Here is a 26,868-nt window from a genome sequence, read left to right as displayed (position 1 = left end):
CCTCCCTCCCTCACTCCCTCACTCCCTCCCCTCCTTCCTTCCCCCACAAAGCTCACTTTGTGTTCGCCCTCTTACTCTCTTCCTCTGCGTGCTCATCTCTCTCTCTCGCTCGCTCTCTCTTCCTCTGTCCACCTCTCTCTCCTCTCTCCCTCTCCCTCTGTCCTCTCTCGCTCTCTCTTCCTCTGTCCACCTCTCTCTTCCTCTCTCCCTCTCCCTCTGTCCTCTCTCGCTCGCTCGCTCTCTCTTTCTCTGTGTCCATCTCTCTCTCTCTTTCTCTGTGTCCACCTCTCTTATGCTCTATCTCTCCCTCTCTCTCTGTGTCCACCTCTCTTATGCTCCATCTCTCTCTCTCTCTCTGTGTCCACCTCTCTTATGCTCTATCCCTCTCTCTTTCCTCTGTGTGTCCACCTCTCTCTCACTCCCTCACTCTCTCTTTCTCTGCGTGCCCATCTCTCTCTCTCTTTCTCCCTCTGTATGTCCACTCTCTCACTTTCTCTCTCTCTGAGCTGGGCCCATACAGAGGAGAACTGGAGAGAATTTGCTGGGATGAGCTACAAATGGGAAAGGGACAGGGGATGTCATAATGTGTGTGTGTGTTTATATATATATATATATATGTGTGTGAGTGTGTGTGTGTGTGTAGATGTATTTGTGTGTCTGTGTTGTTTATACACAGATGTTCCATGATGTGAGAAAAAAAGAACCTTTAACACCACCCAGAGCGTGGACACTGTTGCCAGTTTCCATGGCAACAAATACAGTACATTATCAGAAAAATGGCCTCTGCCCATTATGCAACGTTGGCTGTGAGGTGCCCGCTGTATTCATGTGCATCATTAAAGGGCTGACTGCACAGAACAATGCTGAAATTTCAGGACGGCAGCTGTGGCTTTGTCCACCTGGCATAGAGGCATCCAGCCCTAATGGACACACAATGCTTTCAGGACTGAACTCTCTCTCTGGCTACCCTTCCCTCATAGTCCCCACCTGAGTACACACAGAGTCCACACCAACACTTTCTTCCCTATTTCAGGAGACTTTGCTCATAATACAATAGGACTATTGGCCAATATCAGCCAAACACAGGGAGGGAGGTTACACACACACACACACACACACACACACACACACACACACACACACACACACACACACACACACACACACACACACACGCACAGGGAGGTAACACACACACACACACACACACACACACACACACACACACACAGAGGAAGGAAGGGGGAGAGAGAGAGAGAGAGAGAGAGAGAGAGAGAGAGAGAGAGAGGGTGTAATCAGATTAGCCATTGATGTCATTTCAAAACTGCTTAGTAAACACTGGCATACAGGTTCATTTGCAGGTTTTAACCCTATGTGAGGGTTCAAGTGCCTATCTGAACATCCAAAGAAGTCAATAGTTCAACATTTGATCAAGATAACCTTGAAGGGTTTAAAGAGCATGTGCTATGTTTAAAATCACCCACAGCAACGGAGGTACAGTTGAGCTAGCATGATGGTGTTAGGAGGTACGGAAATTATGTCATTCTGAAGGCATGTTTAAAGACGGTGTTTCTCAATGTTCCTTTGCGTTCTCACCCTCCTGATTCTCTCTGGGTCTTCTATTGCATTTGTTTACATTTTTCCGGCGATGGATATTACATATAAATGTGCAAGAACACCTCAAAACGAGCCAAGATGCAATGGAGGTGCAAGGAAACATCACTGATTCACTGGTCATTTACACTACATCATTACTGAAGATAAAGAAGCAATTATACCTCTAGACAACAAAGCCTACAGATTACACGCCATTGTCAATTTTTGCACCCAGGTCTAAGTGCTGTCAATGTTACAGGCACAGATCATCAAGGACACACACACACACACACACACACACACACACACACACACACACACACACACACACACACACACACACACACACACACACACACACACTCTTCCCCCTCCCCCATAGAGCTGAAGATCAGCCTGTGTGCTTGATCATTCATTCAGCAGAACTCAACACTAACAGACTCTCCAGCAGTAGCTCCACGCTAACTAATTTAAGCACACACAGCCATGTGACAAGCCATGTCAACACTTTTGATTGACAAGGCTCTCGGGGTTAGGATCTTAAAGCTTTAATCTCTCCTGTGTTAACACTATGGACATCCTGTTTAGACTGATGCAGTCATGTTTTGCTCATATGTAACAGCTCTTCCAAGTGTACAACTTAAGTGCACTTAAATATAAGCTCGACTGACCCTCAAAAAGGTAGATCATCTGAAGAGACAATAAGCAGAAATACCCCTCTATATTACTTAAAGCCACATTAGGTAACATTTGTCTCAAACTGAGGAACATCTAAATGACAGACATGGCCCTTACACCAGCAAAGAAGTAATTCAAAGTTAAGATGTTTGTAACATTTTTGGGCATGTAACTCTTCACTGCCCCCCATCGAATTCCCATTGTGCTCCCATATAACTAATGATGTAATTCTACCTATTGCATCTTTAAGCGTAAGGATTAAGGTAAGGTATGTAAAGTAACATTTTCTTAAATTAAACTTTGCAAAGTCAGACAGGACAGTCATCATTATCTATAAAGCCACCCAATAAACTTCCCCCGAACCTTTTCCTTGGTCAAACCTAACAATAGCCGAGGACCAGTGAGGGCAAATCTGATAATCCTTGCCCTGCTCCCGTCAGCAAACAGTAACATATGAAGCCACCTCTCACCGGTATTAGAGAATTATGGATTGCATCCAGTGCCGTAGCCCACAAGCTTACCTGTCTGCAGGCTTACATCATAGACCCGAGCCCTTAAACATCCACACGGGCCGCCTGATCTGTGCTCGTCAGGGGTGGCACGTCTATACTGGAGGATATTCTTCCTCTTTCTTTGCAGAATGGAGGTGTAAAAGTACCTCCTTTCTCTTTCTCCCCCCTCCCTCTTTTCTCTCTCGCCTCTCTCGCTCTCTCCCTTCCTCTCGATCGCTCTCTCTTTCTCTTGCTCAGTGGAACCTTAAAGAGGATTTGAAAGGAGATTTACATCCCCCTCACACACTCACACACACACACACACACACACACACACACACACACTGATCATAATCCACCCCTCTTGTGCAAAGAACACTGGGATAGGCCATGAGGAGCTGGACATTGACCATGTGCTTGAGAAACAGATGAACAGAAAGTGATCAATTCCAATGAAACTCCCAAATAATATTCCTGAAAAGATCTTTGCCAAGATGATTAAACAAAAAAACACATACCTCACAACATCCAAATCCCTAAATGACACTGGCCTGCCGCTGTAGTACTCACACCACAACACAGAACACAAAAGTTCTATGTCACACACTGTGGCCTCACAGACAGCTGATTAACCTAATCTCATCTAGTGATCCTATTGTTGCTTTGCCCGGGGCATATGGGCCAGTGCAATTGGTCATGAACAATCAGGTTACCAGATATAGCTGGACGCACTACCAGCGATGAGAGGAGCTTAATTCAGTCATGCAAATAAACCACTATTCATAACTACAATTATAAGCGATCGCCATTCCATAGCGTTCGATATACTGTGTATGAATTCAGAAAACAATGCATGCTGACACCAAATAATAAATCACCTTACATAACAGCAGACGAACATTGCATCAATACAGCGTAGTAATCTTGTAACCATCTGTGTGCTGCTACGTACACATACCACGACAGAGACACAGAGAGATAGACAAAGAAAGAAAGAAAGAAAGAAAGAAAGAAAGAAAGAAAGAAAGAAAGAAAGAAAGAAAGAAAGAAAGAAAGAAAGAAAGAAAGAAAGAAAGAAAGAGAGAGAGAGAGAGAAAGAAAGAAAGAAAGAAAGAAAGAAAGAAAGAAAAAAAGAGAAAGAAAGAAAGAAAGAAAAAAAGAGAAAGAAAGAAAGAAAGAAAGAAAGAAAGAAAGAAAGAAAGAAAGAAAAAAAGAGAAAGAAAGAAAGAAAGAAAAAAAGAGAAAGAAAGAAAGAAAGAAAGAAAGAAAGAAAGAAGAGACAGCTTTTACTTTACTAACCCAGTGTTGGGAGGGAAAGCCATGTGAAACGGAGGTCTGTGGGGCTCGGCCTGAGATCAATACCAGCACGTGTTGACTAAACTGGGTTGGCACAAACAAACAAACACATGCCCTCGGGAAACAGTAGCCACCTCTTTGTTGAGCTGGCAAGACTTTTGTTCACGTGGTCTCGTCATGGAAACTGGACTCAGTGAACAATTACAAATACTTGGATGTGTGCCTCTCCTTTCCCCTCTTCCTCTCTCTCTACACCTTCCTCTTTCTCACTCTCACAAATGGACATTCCCTGTAAGGGGACAGTCCTAAGAGGAAGGAGAAGCCATATTTATCTATACTATTATAACACTTCATTTAAAAGATTATGTATGGCAACATGTAACACCTCTTGCGTATCTGCTGATCTCAAACTATGCCCACATCCACGGCTGAAGTGCCCTTGAGCAAGGCACCTAACCTGATCACTGCTCCCCGGGCGCTGCCAAAGGCAGCTCACTGCTCTGGGTTAGTGTGTAACCTCACTTCACTGTGTGTGTGTCACTTCCCTGGATGGGTTAAATGCAGAGGTGGATTTCAGAGTGTGTGTGTCTACACCACCTCTGCCATAGAGAGGACTTTCAATTTTTTTCACTTTAAAACTGCTTCCAAACTCTGTGAGGCCCACTGAAGGCAGGAACAAAGGCATACCGAGGAACCACTCCTTTGCATAACTTATCTTGATGTGATCACTTTCGACACAATCCCCCACATAACTTCACTGTCACTTCCTTTGTTGCCATGGCTGCCATCAATAACCCGTCTTATCTCCGGTTAATGATAAACCCCCCTGTGTCGCAATTCAAAACTATGATGTCACAGCCTTCCCTTGAATAAATGTACCGGAACCTAAAAATAGAACTATATGGTTTGTTGTCGTAAACTTGTGCCAAGGGTTCTTTAACGTCCCCTTGTTCATCTTTGGCAGTGCTTCATCGAACACCTGAATGGCTAGCCAGAAGTGGTGGCATTCCCAGGTGTGACAAGGGCTTGTTTGTTACCTGGTTCAAAGGTCTGTCAAGGGCTTGTGTGTTTACCTGGCTCAGAAGAAGCATACATTGATTCACTGCACAAACTGTACACTGGCACTTTAAACATTCCAGACCAAATTTGAATTTGACACTGCAATAAAATATAAATACATTTTCCATTATAAACATCCTTCAACGATATTACCCTGCAACGATATTACATCCATCAATCATCTTTCGCAATGCAATTACCCCATCCAAGTGTAGATAACAACATGATGACTAGGATTCCCAATTCACACTCATGCCTGCGAGGCCCTAACAAACGTCATGTTGCCGGTGGCAATGCATAAAATCAATACGGGTAGGAGCATGCTGGAACAGATAAGAAATGCTCACTGACTGTTAAAACACTGACCCAGTTTAAACAAAGCTCACTGACTGTTAAAACACAGACCCAGCTGAAAGGAAGCTCACTGACTGTTAAAACACCGACCCAGTTCAAACGAAGCACACTGACTGTTAAAACACCGACCCAGTTCAAACGAAGCTCACTGACTGTTAAAACACCGACCCAGCTGAAACGAAGCACACTGACTGTTAAAACACCGACCCAGCTGAAACGAAGCTCACTGACTGTTAAACACAGACCCAGTTCAAACGAAGCTCACTGACTGTTAAAACACCGACCCAGCTGAAACGAAGCACACTGACTGTTAAAACACCGACCCAGTTCAAACGAAGCACACTGACTGTTAAAACACCGACCCAGTTCAAACGAAGCTCACTGACTGTTAAAACACAGACCCAGTTTAAACGAGGCTCACTGACTGTTAAAACACCGACCCAGCTGAAACGAAGCACACTGCAGCAAATCTGGGCTCTCTACCCAAAGGGAGAGCAGGGGAAATGATTACACCACTGAAAACATGGCTGTAACCCAAGCTATCCACTGTGGCATTGTGTGGGCAGTAGTTTCCAGTACAGCAATACAGGGGCAACACTCGATAACATTGTAATTACACCTGGCATCACTACATTAGAAGACCGCTTCGCGTCGGGGTGCTGTTCACCCTGTCGGGGCTTATTTTCCCGACAATGACCTGCGTTCTATACATTATCCCTTACATAGTCCATACCTATTTGGAGCATACGGACATCTTTTAATAATGTCATATACAATTGCATTATTTGCTGTTGGACTGATGTGAAACAAAGGGAGGCCTACAGAGTTGCTCCCCTGAGAGAATCTCTTCCTGGTTCTCTTCTTGCACTTCCTCTTCACCTTCGGGGCCAGCCAAGATGGTGGAAGCTCTCCAGACTCCTGGGCCTAAAAATACCCAACTTCAGGAGAGCAGAGGAGAGACTCTCCCGCTGTGCTTAGACAGGAGGTGATGAGGAGGAGGTGGAGACACGGAGGAGGAGGAGACACGGAGGAGGAGGAGGAGAAGACGCGGAGGAGGAGGAGACGCGGACAACTCAGTGTTAACATTCACCAGACATCCGTCTGGAGCGGGCAGAGCTCTCCCTTTTTCTTTCTGTCTCTTTCTCTATCTTTCTCTGACTCTTTCTTCCTTCCTTCCTTCCTTTCTCTCTCTCCCCATTTGTGCTCTTTTATTTCTTTATCTCCCTCTCTCTTTCTCTCCTCTCCCTCACTCTAAGGGAAACCCGTGAAACACGTCTCTGTTGTAAGGTCTGATTTGCAATCTGCACACACACACACCATCGTTCAGCAGAGGAGTAGAGCGTGAACAGGCCTGTGTGTGACAGAGACAGAGAGTGTCACAATCTCGACCCCTTACTGCGCTACACTTCCGTTTCATTTTCCATGTGTGAGTTTCAGTAGGAAGCAGCAAAAGGTCTTTCTTTCCCACATTTCCACAGAATCACATACCGGGTGTCCTGTCAGTGTGGGTTGCGGATTTATCAGATGCCTGAAAGTGCCATACCGGAAGTGGCGTAGTGTTTCTAAGTGTCAGAATCAACTTTTTCTTTACACTTCCTGAACCCCCTGTGTGTGACGTCATATGATGCCAATATGGCACTTCCAGGCATCTGATAAATCCACAACCGTCAGCATGGTTTAGCTGGACAGATGGATCTAACTACACCACTTTTTTTTTTCTTTCTTTTAACTGTCTTTGATTTATGACTTTGATTTGTTATTATCAACTGTCTGATTGTGGCACTGATTGATTGCTTTGTAAAGCACCTTGAGACTTCTCTGTTTGTTAAAGTGTGCTATATAAATAAAATGCATTATTATTATTATTATTATTACACAACTGCTGCACAAACTCACAAGCTGATCAGTGAGTGTGTGGGGGGGGGGGGGGTCTGCCATGGGAGGAAGTGAGAGTTTAACCCTTCACCCTAAACCTCTTCTTCATCCTCATCATCCTCATTTCTATCCATGATGGCTTAAGCGAAGGTTCTACCAGGAAGACGACTTAGTCTACGTCATCCACTCATTCTACTAACCAACAGACGGCTTACTGTATGCTTGTCTTAAAACTGTAGCGTCTCACTCTGCTCTTTCAGTTTGCCGACTCTGACGTTCCTGTACACTCACTAAACTTGGGTTTCAGTCGAGTATCTCTAAAGTTTTTTTCCTGCTCTCGTTCAATACTGCCCTCAATCATATTTCAGCGGTTAGCCTGTAGCATCTAGCCTGTTTGTGCGGTTTGTGTGAAGTAGCCTATATTTGGCCTACTTCCCGAACACATCGATCGGCAGCTCTTCTCACATTCTCACTTCTTTCAAGTCAACCTGCACCATTTACTGACTTTGTAGTTCGGTGGACTCCGACAAGATTTTTGTTTTGGCCTCCAGCTCGGGCTAGTTTCATAGCTCTACCACTATTCCTCGTTACTTAAAGGCTACATTTGTTTTGTATCTGTTTCATGCAAGTGTCATGCTGTTCCGTGATACTCTGTGATGTTCCTGTTTGGTCTTTCCCAGTAGGCCTAGTATTGGTAGGCTTCTCCTAACATCAGGTCTTCCAGTGGTAAATGATGTTAATGTTTTCTAGAAGCTTCATTGCTTCACTTTATTTTCAGATGTTAAAATGTTTACCACCATTTTCTTCCTGCTTTCTCTGTGTTGAATGGTAACTTCCCTTTGTGGAGTCTAATCTTTATTAACTATCTTCATGTTCTACTAAATTATTTTTAAAAAATATATATATCCCTATATTTATATCCTGCCATTAGGGAATGGCACGTAGGCTCTCTGTCTTTAGGATATTTAAAAATTGTAATGTATCTGCTAAGACAACCACTGTAGCCATAACTCTGAATGATTGCAGAAGCTCCACAAAATGTCACTGAAAGGACACAGCTTTTATGAAACGACACGCAGCAGGATTACTATACTGGCACAACAGGACCCAAAGGTACTGCACAGTTCAAAAGTGGAGAAGTATCATTAAAATTTCACAAATGCTCTGTAATTTGAGAGAACTAGGTTAGTCAGGGTTAATCCTTGTAGGTACTTCTGTGCAGTCCTCAGGAACGGGTGTCTGAGTCAGTGGCCAACATGAGACTGATCCAACAATCGCGCGCACACACACACACACACACACACACACACACACACACACACACACACACACACACTATTACACACACACACACACACACACAAATACACTGCCTTTTGCACAAAAATGCATTCACACGTGCTTCGTATTCACCTTCAATTCTAACTAGAATAAATGCAGCATACAGCTTCATACACCCAACACCTGGTCTCATGTAAAATCATACAACTTAAAATTCATGAACATGTGCAACTACCAATCAAGCGTAACTGAAATCACTGTCACACGGACCTAGTATTTATCTTAAGGGACACCGTTTACCATATGAAGGCAATAAACTCTTCCCTTCCTTCATATTTGTATTCTATCTCCCACCCACTCAATCTTTAAGTTAGGCCTGGCTGGGAGCGACGACCTGTCACTGAGCACAGGGATGAAGGGCAGTGAGGGAAGGGCGACAGACACAGATGCTGGGCTAAATATACCCCTCAGACTGTGGGGAGGCTGCGTGGCGAGCCTCATCCCTTATCTCCACCAGGCTCAAGAAAGAAAACAACAACCAAAACAACATCATCATCATCATCACCATCATCTCTTTATTTTATTTCTTTTTCAAATTTGTATTAATTTATTTTTTCTTATGTTTATATATATACTGGAATCCTATTCCTACTACCTTGCTGCTTGACAATTGAATTTCCCTCACGGGATTAATAAAAGTTTATCTATCTATCTATCTCTCTATCTATCTCCAGCACTTCTGGTCACTTCTGAACAAACATGTTTAACCAAGACTTCATTCTTCACTGAAATGTAACGTCATGAAATCACTGACTGCAATTCTGCTCACCTGCTTTGAACAAAAGCGGGAGGACATAGGTTCATCTATCAGAGTAAGCACATGGAGGCAGCTATAATGAATCTCAGAGATGACCATGACGATTGATGATTCATGCTTACTGATGCTGAGAAAGCTGGTCTCACAAAGCAAGGCACAATTAGTGCTGGACATTAATGAACAACTGATGATGAGTGACCTAGCACCTGAAAGCTGTGGCAGTAAAGAATATTCTAATACTGGCATCTACATGGGATCAGACCTTAACTTAACTTTAGGACCCCTTTGCCTAAATGACTTACCAAACACAATAACGCCACTTGTCATTCTGAAGCTCTTTGTCTTTGATTTCTGTGGAGCTGTGGTCATTAGAATAACATTACCCTCTGAACCCTGAGGGCTTAACTGCACAATTAGCTCAGAAGACAAAATGGATTTCAGGGACAAGCATCGCCTGAGCCTGTTTCAGAAGGAGGATACCTTTGAAACAGTTTCTGTTGTCGTAGGAAGGGATTATGCTACTAATTATTGACTTGTAAGGATGTGTGTGTTTGTGTGTGTGTGTGTGTGTGTGTGTGTGTGTGTGTGTGTGTGTTTGTGTGTTTGTTGGAGAGGGCAAAGGAGGTTAAGTTAAACCATTTTGCCTAAGCGTGAACCATGACGTCAAGACCAGCAGAAGGGATCACCACACAAACACCGCAGATATCTCCCGGGGTGAGTCGTCACGGTAACCGACAGAAGCCTGGAAGTCGCTTGGACAAACTGTGTGTGAGTTTTCATAGTGGCGGTGAAGGTGAAGACAGAGAGAGCTTTCTCTCTCACTAAGAGCGCATAGGATTTCCTGGAAACCCCAATCAAAAAGGGTTGGCCAAGGTCACACGAGAACGTCAGGGCATGGAGTAGCCACAGAGAAAGTGTTCCGGGAAAGCCAATCGCAGACAAGTGTGAAATGTTTAGTCTCTCATCGGTCTTTCCACTGATGTGAATGTAAAGGAATTTGGCATGTTTCGGTTAGCAAGAAAAACTATGTAAAAACTATGCCCGAACATCTTTCACAAATGAAGGGCAATATTTAGCTTTGACATTCAAAACTAAAAAATACTCACACTCCACTAATCAAATGCATGCACACTGCATTGAAGGAAGCAGTCTAGTACCTCATTACCTCCTTTCCAATCATTTGATTCAATCCTTTTTTTATTTGTTTCAATCTTTTATCTTTGTTGGCTTCGTTGGTTGTAACACACTGGATTACTAAGCACACGGACTGCAGAGAGCAGTTAAGGTAAGCGGGCCGAAAACTGCCTCGTCACACTAAGGTCATCGTCCAACGGTCCATGTGTCCATGGCATTACACCTGTTGATAGCATGACGTAATGGAGACCTGGAGGAGAGGACATACAAGAGGGCAGCCATTTTTAGACTAGTTACAGTCTCAGGGTGCGGCCTTAACTGTTCCAACATAACCTTTTGATCCTGAGCAGACCAAGTACAGTTGCTGGCAGTCACGTTTGTAAAACCAGTGTGTTACTTAAGCTTTAACATTAAAAACACTAACTGGAATTGGGGTTGTTCATGAACAACACGACTGACTGAGGCTGTCAGGGGTTGATGTCATTTTTAGATCATTTCACATTTGATCCAATTCTGTTTATGGATCAAATTCTCCTAATAGACCAAGTACAGTACCTTTGCAAAGACATACAACCTGCATTCAACTGTATGTGCAAATAGCTCGCCTCACTGTAGTTGGGGACATTGGGCTGTGGGAACATGGCTAAGATTAACGGTACAGTCCGTGATTCTGTCGAAAGTTTGTTGATATTTGAGTCCGACAGCCCATCAAATTACACCCCTCCCTTTAATGCTCCTCAAGCAACGTGCGGATTGGCTGGAATAGTGTTTGGCTCAGTCCGAGCCACTTTCTGTTCCCCGTTTACAGAGCCAGGACTGCGTAGGAACATCAGAGTTCTACTGAGCGGACACAGAAAATGGACAGCATATAAGGACAATGAGCAGCAATGAACTGAATTTGAAGAAGAGGACAATGGACTTGAAATGCGGACTTGAACCGCAGACCTAACCTTTAAATTTAACGTTTTTCTGTAATCCCCCTACATGACCTACTTGTCAACAGTGATTCAGCCTTGGCCATCTTATCACGAGTAAACATTCCTCAAAGACTCATTATGACTCAACTCAAAACAGGGTAAGTGTACACGGGTGTTGAAGGTGACCTTTTTTATGAGGTAATTGGCAAGGTGCCAACTTTCAGGTGACAGATCTGATAAGCCATTTGGATAGTGTCTTTAACTTAACAAACATTAAAAAAAAAAACAGATGAATGCACACACGTGTTGCTAAACGCTAATGTGTGTCGTCATGCTCATTAATCCACACACCAGGGCTCGCTAAATCACTAGCCTGACGTCCCAGGACTCACAAGTTTTCCCGTCTGGCTACCAAAATGTAACAACGCCCTGTCCAACGGGCTATCAGAAATCATCCCCTAAGTAAAATCAAATTCCCTTCTTCATTCCCCTTTTCTGTTCTTCTGTTTGCTATTTGGAGGAAAAAACCTTTACCACCGAACAAATGAGTTGTTGATCATGGTGATTTGCTGCTAGGAAGTGTACACGTTAATCACAAAGATAGACTACTAATCAGGATGTGTTTCATACCAGAGTCCTCTGCCACACCATCATTCCATGCAAAATAGAGCACCAGAATAGATGAGATCAACACGGTTTGCACACATAATGGACAAACGTGTATATCATAAGATAGCATTTACAACACAACATGATATGAGGGACTATAATCAACAGTTTATGAAAGCTATGGTGGAAAGGCAACTGCATGCATAGCAGCAAATAGCTAAATATGTTATTTGCAATTTCAACTGAATAAAGAATAGAATATCAGTATAGCCTCTAAGGTATAGGTATTCTATTTGCTTTAGTTATTTGCATTAAAGAGGACCTCTTTAGCTAATTTTCAGTGTTCATCATTTATTTTTGCGGTCTACCAGAATAGATTAATATGCTTCAATGATTCGAAAACACATAATTTCTCTCATATTTAACATCTCTATTCACCTTCTGTTAAACCTCTTGTTTTTTAGCCTCCGCCTGATGAGCCTGAAGTGCGCTTTGATTGGTCAGCTCCATGGGCAAGAACATGGTCATTGGGCAATAAGGATTATATTATAAGATTATGTCATCATGTAACAGAGGAAAAGGCTGTTATTGAAACAAGTTGTTTCGGGCAGCTGAGAAAGGTGGTTTCTGCAGGACAGTATTACTTCCTCCGGGCGTAATTGTGGCTTTTGTAACTTTACATGCACAAAAAAGCTATATAAGACACTAAAGTAAAGAGAAACAAACAGAAAAGCATTAAAGTTTTGAAGCATAAAAGGTCCACTTTAACATTTGTGTGACTGGTTTATATTAATTGTGCCAAGTGATGAATTTACGTTCATTTGGCTGAAATTGTAGGATACATCTAATGAGAACATCCCTTAAAAGTAGGGATGTTCACAAATGGCGATCAGTTTGTAAATGCACATTTGTTAGTCTGTTAATAAAGCATTTACATTTGTGAACTTTTCTAACCTCCTCATCCCAAACATACACAAAAACAAACACACACATCAACACACATACAAACACACACACACACACACACACACACAAATACCTCAAACACAGACACACAAACGTGCACGCAAAAAAACACACACACAGGCAAACACACACACACACAAAAACCACAAACACACAAAAACATGTGTACATACGCCAAAAACATGTGAGCGGACACACACACACACACACACACACACACACACACAAACTTTACCAAAGTTTTCCATCTTGTCAGCAGCTACAGTATGACCACATTTTAAGTCCATTAAGGCGTTTTGTAATTAAACCATATCAGCCCTAATCCTCAGCACCCACTGATGGCTATAAATAACCCGCAGATCACAAACACATTTCCAAGTAGAGTCCCCACTAAGACCTCAAAAATCATCAGTGCGTCTCTATGTTAGGGGATGAAGGAACCAGTGAGTTGGTTGGGTTGTACAGAGGTTATACATAGAGTCGGACGAGCCGTGAAATGAATTACCAACGTCACAGCGCGCAATTAGGATTTTATCCACTCTATTTTAAGAACTGTACATTAGAGTGATTGATGGCCCTTGTCTCATTTACACTTTGAACGTCCCTCTCTCTGAGGTCACGTACCTGAGGACGTCCATAGGGCCGCAATAATGTCATTAGCGGAGGTCTTTAACCTTTAGCTACTGATCAGAGGAGACGCACGAGACACACAGAACTGCTTAAGGACCGTCAGAGAGGAGACAGCAGGCTGTAATGCAGCTTAAAGCGCAGACTAAGAGTGAGCCATCTGGACACCTTGAATAGCATTGTTTACGCTGTAACTTTCAAACAGAGGTACTTCATACAGAAAGGCCAGGCAAAGGCAGCAAGTAAACACTACTTGTTGTTATGAAGTCAATTATTTTGGAGCGGATTTGATACGACCTTTTGTGAAGAGGTGAAACATTGGAAGCACCTATGAATTAGTGGTAGGGTGGAATAGCCTATTACATCCAAAGGATGATGTTTTTGTTTTTTTTCAAGTCTTTGATAAAACAAGCTCAAACAATGATGCATACAGCACTGAAGAAAACATGCCGTCTTTCACAGTCGAACAATTATACTTTTAAATGAACAAAGGGTCAGAAAATAGCCAAGGGCAAAGTCCAGCTACACTTCATTCTTCTTTCAAGTCTAAGGCAACGAGTCTTGAGAGATAAGGCAACAACTTACAGCAACTAAAAGTATTTTAGGCATTTTCCACTGCAAAGAAAAAAAAATCTCTTCATTAAAACATTTATTTCTGACTTAACAGAGTGACTTATGAGTGTGTTACTAAGACCTTGTGGCGTTGTGTTTTACATTGTGTGTGTGTGTGTGTGTGTGTGTGTGTGTGTGTGTGTGTGTTTTCTCCAACAGGCAGGTACAAAAGGAGAGGTGATCAAGAGAGTGACTTATGAGTGGGTTACTAAGACCTTGTGGCATTGTGTTTTACATTGTGTGTGTGTGTGTGTGTGTGTGTGTGTGTGTGTGTGTGTGTGTGTGTGTGTTCTCCAACAGGCAGGCACAGAAGCAGAGGTGATCACCGACCCACTTGGACAGATCACCATGTAAAGCGTGCACCAGCCAAGGCAGCACAAAGACAAAGAACAAAGAGCCCTCATCATTTAGTCATGAGCAGAGACGCAACCAAAGGCCACCGACCTCATAACCCAGGAGAACTTGAGAGGGGTACACTGTACACACCCACACACACCGAGGACTTCTGCACTGTGGCCAGGTACTTTTGAAAGAGATCATGCTCTCCACGTCAATGGAAAATGGCAAAGAAGGTGTATGTTAGTGTTAATATTAGAACGCCCAAGTGTTATATATATGCATTTACGTTGCTTTTAGCCGATGTGACTCCAGGGTGCCGTCCACGATTGTAATCCCATGCACTTTTTGTCAAATTCAGCTAATTGTTCCTCACGATTCTCTAGGGGTCCATTCAGTGTGTGCGTGCCCAAAAAGACTCAGTATTCATACACAGCCCTAGCTCGGGAACAGGGAAACAAACTGAGTGGCTTTGACCGAGCCATAAACAATTCCAGGCAATGAACTTGTTTCCTCAGGACTAGGGAAAGGAAGGTGTGTGTGTAATGCGATGAGCTCAAATATCAACAACCTTTTCACCAGAATTGCGGGTTGCACCTTTGAGGAAGAGGTAAGGTATACATTTGTGCCTTTAATTGATAGTGCAGTGAAGAGTGGGACAGGAAATAAGAGGGAGAAGAGGTTGGGAGTTGACAGGAGAAATGACATCAGGCCGGAATCGAACCTGTGTCCTCCATGGGCTTCAAGCCCGTATGTGGTCGGGGCTACTGCTTGCGCCACAGTGCCCCCCAAGGTATACATTTGTGATCAGTATGTGTAGTCCCTAGGAAATGATCACCTTGGTGCTGATAAGGCCTCGCTCTACCTGTTGAGCTACAAGAACACTCGAGGAACATTACCCCATTAACAACCCCCAACACTCCACGTTTATAAACGCTCCCGCCACAATCTCTGCACAAAACTGACAAGATGTTACTGAAATCCAAGATGATACTGTGCAGATTATGAAATGGCTTTTTTTTTTAATCCTCAACTGGTGACACATTCACAAATAATGTCATTAGATGACAATTGGAAAAAAAAATACGATAAACTTACACTTTCAGTATTGCACTTTGAGTAAAAGTGCCCAGATACTGATATGAGTTTAAAGTTCACCTTTACCAAACAATGTAAACCTGCAGGGAGTCAGAGAGAACTGCAAAGTGCACAAATTCCCTTTAATGCTGTTTTAACAAGTTCTTAAACACAACTATGTTGTAATCCTTCAAACTGATAGCATAAGGAATTCAGCAACCATGGAATTAGGATCAGTGCAGAGTTAATATGCTTCTTTTTTTGTAAACCCCCTTGATCCACTCCCGTGATTTACTCTTTGAAGGTCACAAGAGCAATAAATATGAAATTCCTAGCATCTATTTTTATACGTCTACATTCCAGAAAGGCAGCTTCATGATACACAGCTGTGAGGACCTCAAGTCACTAATTAAGCTAGCCACACATCACACTGTGAGCTAACTCATACACTTGAGACACACACACACACACACACACACACACACACACACACACACACAGACAGAGAGAAAGACACAACATTTGACTGGGGAGGACAGGAGGACGGAGGCGCCCACAAGGCTGTCTGTCATGCTTTGTTTACGGAGGGAAAAATCACACTTGTCACGTCAGGACTGTTTACTGGCAGCTTGATGGTAAATCCATTCCTCAAAGAAAGACTTCAACCCTGCGCTACTCCGCACCGCTCCGCTCCGGGCTCTCTGGTCTGACCGGTGCCACCCGAAAAACTCAGTGCTAGTGTCCTCAGGGACCTGTCTATGAAAATGACTGTTAATGGTATTTGGGACATTTTATACATGGGGGAAGGACCCTCACAGCATAGCTGATCTGATTGGTCAGTCATCTGATTGTTTGCAGTATAATCAGAATCACAGAATGAAGATGATCAAGCAAAATGTAGGCAAGTTCCTGCACTTTCTTGGGAATGCCATTCTTTTAATCCGAACACACAAACACAGCCCCACACACACACACACACACACACACACACACACACACACACACACACACACACACACACACACACACACACTCAGCAGGGTGCCGTGTCCTTCTCTAAAGCCTGAAGCTCAGAGACCAGATGAAGTACTATCCCATTCAGGCTCTGTGCCATATGATGTGAGAATTCTGCCTCAACACCAGAGCGTTCTTCTGACCATCAGCCAACGCCCTGTTCAACACACACACACACACACACACACACACAGGCTTGAGGGCAGTGGGTATGGAGGATGCCTCAGACACTGTAATTAAAAAATGACAGTTGGCCTCTCTGATCTCCTAGCTGGACATCAATCTTATCTTTCATAAAAGACAAAAACAAGAGAGAGAGAGAGAGAGAGAGAAAGAAAGAGAAAGAGATCAGGAAACACACAGAGGTGACTAAGAGATTCCTTTTAGACAGTGGCTGGCATTTCGGCTCCATTTCTTATGCACACAGAGAAGGGGGCACACAGCACAGAAGAAAAAAAAAAGAAACCTCAGTCGCTACCTTACCTCGACCTAAAAACACAAAAAACCTCTCCCGTCCTTACAGCATTTCTACAGAGCTAATGCACTCGCTGGGATGCATTCCTTCAACCTCATCAGTACGTGTGCTTCCTGAGAGTAAATCAAATAATTACCTACATGTCTGTTCCCTGGGGCTTTAAATAACACTAGGTAACAAAGTGCCACTTCTTGAGGTATGCTTTCTTATGAGGAGCTACTTTCGGTATTATCTTCAAATGAACCACTGTCCACTGCTGTTGTGGATTTGGAGGTCAAAAGTTTGAACAATCAGGATACACTTCAGAGAGGATGAAACAGTTGTGGCAGGTCGGGCTGGAATGAGTCCAAGGCTACTGTCTTGCCAAAGAGCTCTTCCGGGTGGAAGGAAAGGGCTGAGCAGCCAAGGGACTGGGAAAGGTCAGGGAGAAGGCTAAGCTGTCAATCATTACCACAGCAGCGTGTGAGTACAGTACATTTACATTTACATTTAGTCATTTAGCAGACGCTTTTGTCCAAAGCGACGTACAAGGGAGAGAACAGTCAAGCTAAGAGCAATGAAACCACGTGTAACAATAAATACTGCTTTTTTTTTTCCTTTTTTTCAAGAAAAAGAAAACGAAATAGAAGAAAAAAAAGAAGTGCGGGACTGTCACTGCTTAAGTGCAAGTTTACACTCACATTAAGCAAACGCTTTAATCTAAATACAGTTAAAATTACATTTAAAAAAAAAGATCTTTCAATTTGGTTCCTATTTTTGTAGATCTTTTTGGTTCCGAATGTTTTACCAGGGACAATAACGGTTCAAATTCAGTCCAGTATTGGAGTGTGAACACTAAAACTGGCAACCACAAGTAAGCATTCACATTAAAGTAAAGCGCTTGTTTGGGCCACGGACAGGCCCATAAATGTAACTGCAAGGGTCTGACAACATGGAAAGTGTCGCTACAGAGATACACCTACATCTGTTTAACAGTGGGACTGGCCAGTGAAGAGTGGTTAGCAGAGGAGTTGTACATGTATCCTCTTTGACTGCTGATGATGATAACCATACAATGAATATTATGCCTATATTTTATATCACACTCCAGATGCACTCCTGTAACTTTCACCAGAAAAAGAAAATAGCAGTGATAACGACGACACAGAGCTCAACCCCCCGTGGTTGGCATCACATGACCTGCTGTATTGCAGTAATGGGATTATCGCACAGCCCTAGGTAAAGGTCCCTCATCCAAACTGAAATAACACTGAGCCATGCGGCCAATCTTGTGTGGTCATCTGGGGAGGGAGGGTAGAGCAAGGAGTCTCCGGGACAAGAATTAACTCAAGTGTGTAGATAGAGGAAGTGGAAGCCAAGGAGAAAAACTCCCTGCTTGACAGACTTCTGAGGTCTCTACGAAGCAGAGCCGGCGGGAAGAGGAACAGGAGGATGTTCTTCTTTGCACTATTGTTGTGACAATTCACAGCTCCTGTATATACTTTCTTAAACTTCATAGACAATTGCACTGTTTGTTTTTGTATTGTGTTTGTTTTGTATTGTGTTGTTATGTATATTTTGCGAAAGCACATTGAGAGTCAGTTTACCAAGTCAAATTCCTTGTTTGTGTAAACTTACTTGGCCAATAAAATCTGATTCTGATGTTCCAAGAGATGCACAGAGACTCTCATAAAGTAATGGTCAGATACATGCACATGCGTGACCAATAGAGCTAGGAATATCACCAAGGATGAATGGACAATTATCCATTGGAGGTGAAAATAGCAAAATGTCCAGTACATCCACAAAGCTGCCAAGTTGTACTGGTGGAGGATAAACGACCACCAGGAATAACTTGAAATTCAATTCAATTCAACTTTATTTCACCATGTATACAGATACTAGCAATTTGGTTTGGTATTCTCCATGCAGGCTGTAGCATCACAAATAGAACAACAGGACAAAACGGAACAATAATACAAGATAGTACCAATATGAGCAAAATAATAAATAAGAATGGAGGTAGTGCAACAATAGTAATGTTAAATAAAAGTTAAATAAAGCGCCTGTTGAGGTGACATGAAGTTTCACAGCATGACATCACCAACAATATCGTCAAAAGACACCAGTTAGAAGGTTAGTACACTTTTACCAGCGCTGTTGGTGGTGTTTGTAAGGTTTCTGCATGCTTTTCAGACAGGTAGCTCGCTAATTTGGTACCACACCAAAAAGAAAAAAAACAGGTCTTATCAATCGTGAGACGACACAGACATTATAAGTACCTATTCAGCTCCGTTACCCACTTGAGTGACAGTCTGGTCTGGCGGCCAAGAGGAAGGTCAACGCTTGACAGGACATCATGAAAGCCACAGCGTTTCACCACTGTCTCGTCTCAATGAGAGCCCTGTTAGTGAACATTACCTGAATACTACCATCTTGATCTAGAAGAGGCAAGTTCTTGCGGTTCAGAGAGGGAACTTAAGATCCCCCCAGTGACCGACCCCTTGAAACTCCTTCGGTCATGACCGTGACTGCTATTCCCTCTGATTGACGTGGTACCGGTGAGAGTAAAAATTAGAACACCCAATCTAGAATCAACATTCAGGACCAGCGGGCCAAAAAAACAAATGTGACAAAGCTGCTTCTATTCTGGCCATTAGGCTAACCATAATGTACTGTTCATTCTGTGGCTCTTTTGTAGGGTGCCGTTTTTTTGTTTTAGTTTTTTTTTTTAGTTTGTCAGTCGAACTGAGTCAGCATCTTTCCCAATACTGGATGCAGCGCAGCAGCCACATATAACTACTAGATAATAGACCCCTGCACCACTGTGCTTACGCAGCACTTTGGTGAAGTCAATAGAGAGGGTGCCACTGGAAAAGAAGACCAGGACAGACTATAAATGGATCCCACAAGGTCTGCTGTGGAGTTAAGTGTGACACAGGGTTGCAGTGATGAATGCGTGAGTCTGATGAAGATAAGACAGTGAACCCATATTCAGTTTGGCTCCCAGTCCCCAATCAAATTACATGCAGCGTGATAACAGCACAGCGAAAAAAGGAAAAGTCTTTCCTTTCGACTCCCAGTTTCTATTTCACCCTGTTGTTTATTTATTTCAGATGATGGTACCATTTACATTTAGTCATTTAAATGTACCAATCAACCAATCTCATTTTGTCAATGTAGAATTTACTATAAAAAAATGTGCAGGATGCCAATGCAAGGCCTGTAGAAAGAGATGACATAACATCACCGAGGTTGTGCATGAGGAGAGGCACATTATGCAAGCCTACACAAAGAAACGTCTGATCATAGATCAACCCACACCTGTAAATGACTGAATAGGACATCATTTGCATTGACCCACTCTATGGCGTGAACAGCGTCTGTCTATGATCCACAAGTGCAACAGCACCCACAGGGACAAACTGGTCAGAAAGGCGAGCTCAGTGGTGGGGCATAACCTGGACTCACTGGGGACTGTGGTTGAGAGACGGATGCGGGGCAAGCTCTTGGCCATCATGGGCATTGGTAATCACCCCCTCCACCATGTCCTGGCAGGACAGTCCAGCAGCCTCCGTAGCGGGCGGCTCAACACGCTACGTTCAAGGACTGAGCGACATAGGAGGTCCTTTGTCCCAGCTGCCCTTATGCACTTTACACCATACATCCTTCATCCTACACTGTACATAGCTGAATTGTATTGTTTGTATTGTATCATATTGTCTGTATTGTTTGTAATTATTGTAAATATGAGAGAGCTGCAAGATCCCAGAATTTCCCCACGGGATTAATACATTATCTATCTATCTATCTATCTATCTATCTATCTATCTATGTACTTGACTGTCTTGCTCTGCTGATGTGTATTTACGTGTGGTCGGCCAGTGGCCACCAGGAACAGGGTTGGTAACAAACGGCAGGCCTACTGTGCGCTGACAACACCCTCACCCGTAGGGCAATACATCGGGCCTAAGAATAGAAAACAATAAAGGCCCTGGGTGACATCAGAGATAAGGGTGGAGGAAACCCCTTCAATGGAACCGACAGAAGCCCAAATGGCTCTACACGCATTGGTTGCCATCACAACCCAAAATGACCACGTAAACAACACAAGAGAGCTCAATGCCAGTGAAACTTGATGGGAGAGAATGGGGGGGGGGGGGGGGGGGGGGGGCTTTCTGGCCATTTTGGAGGTAAATACTGTTTAAAGACAGCTGTTCAATATGGACCTTCACCCGAGACCAGTAAACCTGCAATTAATATTATACTAAAGTTGGGGGAAATAACCTGTTTCTGTTTGTATTAAGACTTTGTATTTGAACATGAATGAACATTTGATCAGGAATGTGTAGCAATCAAATTCCTACTTGTGGGCAAGTTACACATTATGCGTGTCATATAAATGGTTAAATGATACAGTTAAATAGACAATTGAAAAGGAGGTCTGTGCTTCATAAAAAAATCTAAATCTTCAACTTCAATTAGTCACTTGTTGTGAAAGTGAAGTGAAGTGAAAGTGACTCTATGGCAGAGGTGGTGTAGACTCACACACTCTGAAATCCACCTCTGCATTTAACCCATCCAGGGAAGTGACACACACACACAGTGAAGTGCAGTTACACACTAACCCGGAGCAAGTGGAATGTCCCAGCTCGCAACACCACAGCTTTGAATACAAGCATAATGTTGGATCTCCATTACTGTTTACACCAAAGAACAGGGTCAACAGATGGACATCTGTCACTCTGGATCATCTCCCTTCTTAACCACTATGCTAGTCCTAGCCTGCTACTCTGATGTAAGCAGAGTCCTGCCAATCTCCTCCTCGACAGCCACCATGATCTTCTTCAGTGCTGTAGTCTAGTTTTCTGTGGTGGGTATACGGTCTGTGATGGGTCGGTGCCACAGCTCCCCCTGGCCTAGGTTTTAGTGGAGACATAGGTTTTAGTGGATATACGCAAACCCACAAACGTTTTAGGTGGTAATACGGCGTATACCTGCCTATCACGTAGACTACAGCCCTGATCTTCTTAGAGATCCACTTTCAAGTCTGAAGCCTTGAGGCATTCCATGCGGGAATCGCATACGTATCCAGGTAGACAGGAAGTGTCTTACATTAGAATATACTGAGAGGCACGTGCTCTCCTGTGTCTTTCTTTTTTTAAAGAAGCTGGCAATTTTTTGATGACACACTCCACTAAAGTCTTCGAGTGATGCAAAATGAATCACATCACAAAAAAAATCCCTACAAACATACCCATCACATGGACTTCATAGAACATAACTATCGAAACTAAACACGTGCTCTGGAGAGTAAGCAGTGCTCTCTCCATCCAGACAACTTAGACCCATTCTTCAACTGTCTCTTCACTTTCACCAACTCATCCTAGTGCTTTCCCAACAATCTTGCATAATTTTTTCCCTCCCTCCCTCCCTCCCTCCCTCTCTCCTCTTGTCCTCATGCAGACACCAAAGCCTCTTTCTCTTCTGTGAACGCACTAAGCCAGAACCCAGTTCTCAGACCCCACTCTCTCTCCCTCTCTCTCGCTCACTCGCTCGCTCCCTCCCTTTCGCCCTCTCACGCTCTCTCCCTCTCTCTTCTCCTCTCTCTCTCTCCCCCTCTTGACACCATCTGTTCTCTGCGGTAAACTCTGATTAGGGCCCTCTCTCCCCTCTTAATACCCCCGATTCTCAGCTCCTTGGGTAAGTGTGCTCGTGGTACTAAGTAAATAAATAAATACACTGCCAGGAGTTTCCTTTGAGTTTCAATCTGTATAAAGTCACCATTTACTTTCTTGTTAAATTTGATTTGAACGTAGTGCTGCTTTCAGCTATGCTGTTTTGAAAGAAAAAAAGATCATGAGGTGTGTTAGTAGATTCTGATAACCATCACCAAATTATACATTTTTTACAGTGCTTTTGGGGATCTCCCAGACTTGGGTAATTTCAACCTGGTACAAATCCATGAGCTAGTCAGGAAACTTTCAAAGACATGGGTATCCCTGCCAACCAATGACTTTGCATGTGCATAACACAGAGAGGAAAGGGGAGGAACTACTAGGGTAGCCAAGTTTACGGGCGGAAGAGGACAAGACCAACTCACATCAATTACAGAACATTTACATATGGAACATGCCAATATGCCAAGACCTGGACTTCACAAGGAGGTGATATTCAAATAATCAATTATGTAATTATCACACAATCACACAACCTGCTTCTCACTGATAAACACTCCACAATAGCTAACACACTATCCCTCAACGAGCAAGGGGGGGGGGGGGGGGGGGGGGGGGGGGGGGGGGGGGGGGGTAGTCTGTGTGAGCTGTGCTTTTTTGGCTAACAGAGAGAACAACAACGCTCGAGAACATCCAAAAATACTACTGCAGAATGCCGGGATTTTGGCCAGGCTGAAGTTTCACATGGGCTCTCGCTGTCCCCGATGACCGTCCGCTTCAGCTGCAGCTGTTTAGTTAGTGCGGCACTGTGCAGTGCCTGTCTGTGTAGGGGCTGCCCTATAACTGCTTCTCTGCACTGCAAGCCTGCATGCCTTCTTGTAGTGGAGTTATATGTGTTAAAAACAATAAGGTTGCAAACATACAAGAGCTTATAAGGCCCATATATATATATATATATATATATATGCCTAAAACTATTGGTCTCGAATGACAATCTGTTTAACCACACCGCTTATAAGGCCCATATATATATATATGCCTAAAACTATTGGTCTCGAATGACAATCTGTTTAACCACACCGCTTATAAGGCCCATATATATATATATGCCTAAAACTATTGGGTCTCGATTGACAATCTGTTTAACCACACCAGTTTAGCTGTCTGTGGACTTTGGTGTTATGCCTCAAGAGAAGGCATCAGTGTAATAATCAGATGTAATCTATGTGTAAATAGAATCTGACATTTACACCAGTGCTGGTGTTTTGCCTCCGAATGACCAGATATTAAACGGTTCTTCAAATGTTTATAACTGCTTCTCTGCACTGCAAGTCAGCAAGCCTTCTTGTAGTGCAGTTAAATGTGTTAAAAACAATAAGGTTGCAAAGATCATCTCCAGATCAAAGGTCACCCCCTCTCCTCCTCACAGTGACAGTCCTCCTGGGAGACAAAACTGTGTTTCTGGAGCAACACATCATTATCACCTCTGGGTGTTGACAGTACCCGAGTGATGTGAACATTGCTCATTTTACCAAGCCCACCTGTCACACTTTCACCAGTACATGATGCAGGTGCATGGGCACACACATGTTACACACAAACAGGTTGTTGTTGTTTTTTATTTAGTCATGTTTTACTTTACGGCCAGATGAGTCGGAGGTAAAAGGGAAAGATGGTTGCATAAGTTGGCTCTTGATTTTACCCTATATACCGGAGGGACCCGCACGGCACATAACACCAATTACTGAGCAAGATCACCAGAGACATGAGGCTTTCCAGTGGGATCTCTTGCCTATTTTAAAATGATTAACCGTTTCCTTTGCCCTGCGTATCAACGAAACTGCAGACACAGCGCTTCCAGCTGAGGTAAGTTAAACATGGACACTTCTTCATTGAAGAGGGTGAAGATGACTAGAAGGAGGGAGGGCCGCATCCAGCTGAGTTAAGTTAAACATGGACACTTCTTCATTGGCGAGGGTGAAGATGACTAGAAGGAGGGAGGGCCGCATCAAGTATAGCTGCTTGATACATCATACGTCAGATGTGAAATTGTCTGAATGTGCTCTGATAATGGCTTAGGTCTTAATTAACAAAGATGCAAATAAGTCCAAATGATACATACAGTACCTCAAGGGAGACACAGCTCTGTTGTTGCGTTAGCAATACTGGAAACTTCCGCCGTAGTTTGTTTTGGTGGGAAAATACTCACCACAGTACACATGGTTAAACAACATTTTATTGTACTACACTGGCCTCAAAGATGACAACAATCCACATTATAGTGTTCCCGCAACAGGTCCAGTTTATGTATGTGGGTAGCTAAACATTTCCGAGTTTCAAAAGTATCTCGTCCCAAGGGTTGTCCCTCCATAAAACAGGCTTGGATTAAAATACACCACTGAATGCTATCACAAGCGAGGAGCAAGGGATGAGGCAAGGGGCATGCCAAGTATTTGGAGAATTGCATAACATTCCAAAAGTCACACTCGGTCCCATGCCCTAGTGCCAGGCACTTCAAGGGAGCAAGAGGGTCAAAACAAAAGCTAAGACGTCTGTGTGAGTACAGGCAAACCAAACACAGGCAGTTGCTCTGTAGTCAGTAAAGAGGGTGGGTGGGTGGGAGGCGTTGATGAGACAAGAAGGCATGGGAGACTTTCTCAAAACCTGCATCCAGAGAGCATGATCACAAGAGGATAAACAAGAAATATTCCTTGATTAACACCAAACGCCTCCAGTCCTAACGATTTTTCGTAATTTTACAACTGGCAGTATCAGTGCCGCTTAGAATTTAAACTAACTGTCGTGTAATTGCTTGTAGTTAATATTCAGAGGTTAGACGAATGAATCATTCTCCTTTCAGCCCAGAAGATGCTGACATTTTGAGGTAAGGAGGATGTTTGTTTAAGGCTCGCCTTGAGAACTAATGGCAGCTGTCTTCATGTTCTTAGATTATGTTGCGTGAGTGATAAAAAGCACCTTGATAACCACAAGAGCCTTCCTGTTACCCCGACTACATCAACACAGCACACCCCACTCCCAACAAGCGCTTTCCGAGAACCGTCTTAAAACAGAGCACTGGTGCTCTTTGACTTTTTGTGGACACAGATTTGGTTGTTTATACAATTTTGTGGTTTTGACCACATACATCTCTTCCTGGAAAATAGCAGTTGTTACACGTCTTCGCGTACACGAAAGGAGAAGAGTACTCACGTTGAACAGAAAATCCCTGTCAATATCAGCTTCTCAGGTCTCTGGACTACCTTGGAATCCCACTGTAATGCTGAACCTCACCTATTCATATAGTTTCCCAATAACCGGTAAATGCATTCCCTTCCCTCCATTTACCACAACCAAATTGACATAATTTTCACACGGTAGGCAACCAAAGAATTCCACTATGGTTACCGAATTATTCAGCATGCCTTGTGCAGGTGTGCCGTTTGAACATGCCTTCATTAATCTATCACATTGCTCATAAGGTGCGGTCGATTACTTACTCTGGTAACATTGACAATGTCGGTACAACAATCTGTAACATTACAGTCCAAACCGTTCACCCAGCCATAAACTGTACATCAGAATATCGACATTATTTTACAATGTCCATCGCCTGGAGCGGCCATCTATGTAGGCTATACTTACTATTAAAGGGAAGGCATTATAACAGCCAAAAGTTGTGTGTTAAGAGTGTTAATTCGTAGCGCAGAAAATTCGCTTTATGCGACAGTTATCAGGAGTTTGGGTCGAGAACAATGTCACCTTTGTGTAATGAACAAAATTAAGTATTCTCTTCTTCTACACAGCTATCAGAGGAACCCACTTATCCTACCTGCTCGGGAAGATGCAGCTTCTCCACTATCCGGGGTTACCGCATGGCACAAACAAAATGAATTGGACAGAATTGAACTAAGGGATAGCCTGGAGGTCTTGTTGCGGTCACCTTAGAAGTCCAAACCGTCTTCAACCGCAAACATCGACCGAGGACTTGATGTGGGAA

The 26,868-nt window shown here is 43.3% G+C and overlaps 1 protein-coding gene across 1 annotated transcript in view; it reads right to left on the bottom strand.

The window, feature by feature from the left end:
• The window catches only part of eps8a (EGFR pathway substrate 8a, signaling adaptor), a 67,684-nt gene extending 40,816 nt beyond the window's left edge, over positions 1-26,868 (bottom strand). Inside the window, exon 1 of the mRNA XM_080851466.1 lies at positions 26,701-26,868. The gene's annotated coding sequence lies outside the window, so the exon portion shown is untranslated. The remainder of the gene's footprint in view (positions 1-26,700) is intronic.

Source organism: Sprattus sprattus (genome assembly GCF_963457725.1).
Source record: "Sprattus sprattus genome assembly, chromosome: 14".
NCBI classification, from domain to species: domain Eukaryota; kingdom Metazoa; phylum Chordata; class Actinopteri; order Clupeiformes; family Clupeidae; genus Sprattus; species Sprattus sprattus.
Note: the sequence above shows the minus strand (reverse complement) of the source record. Positions and strands in the feature narration are given on the sequence as shown.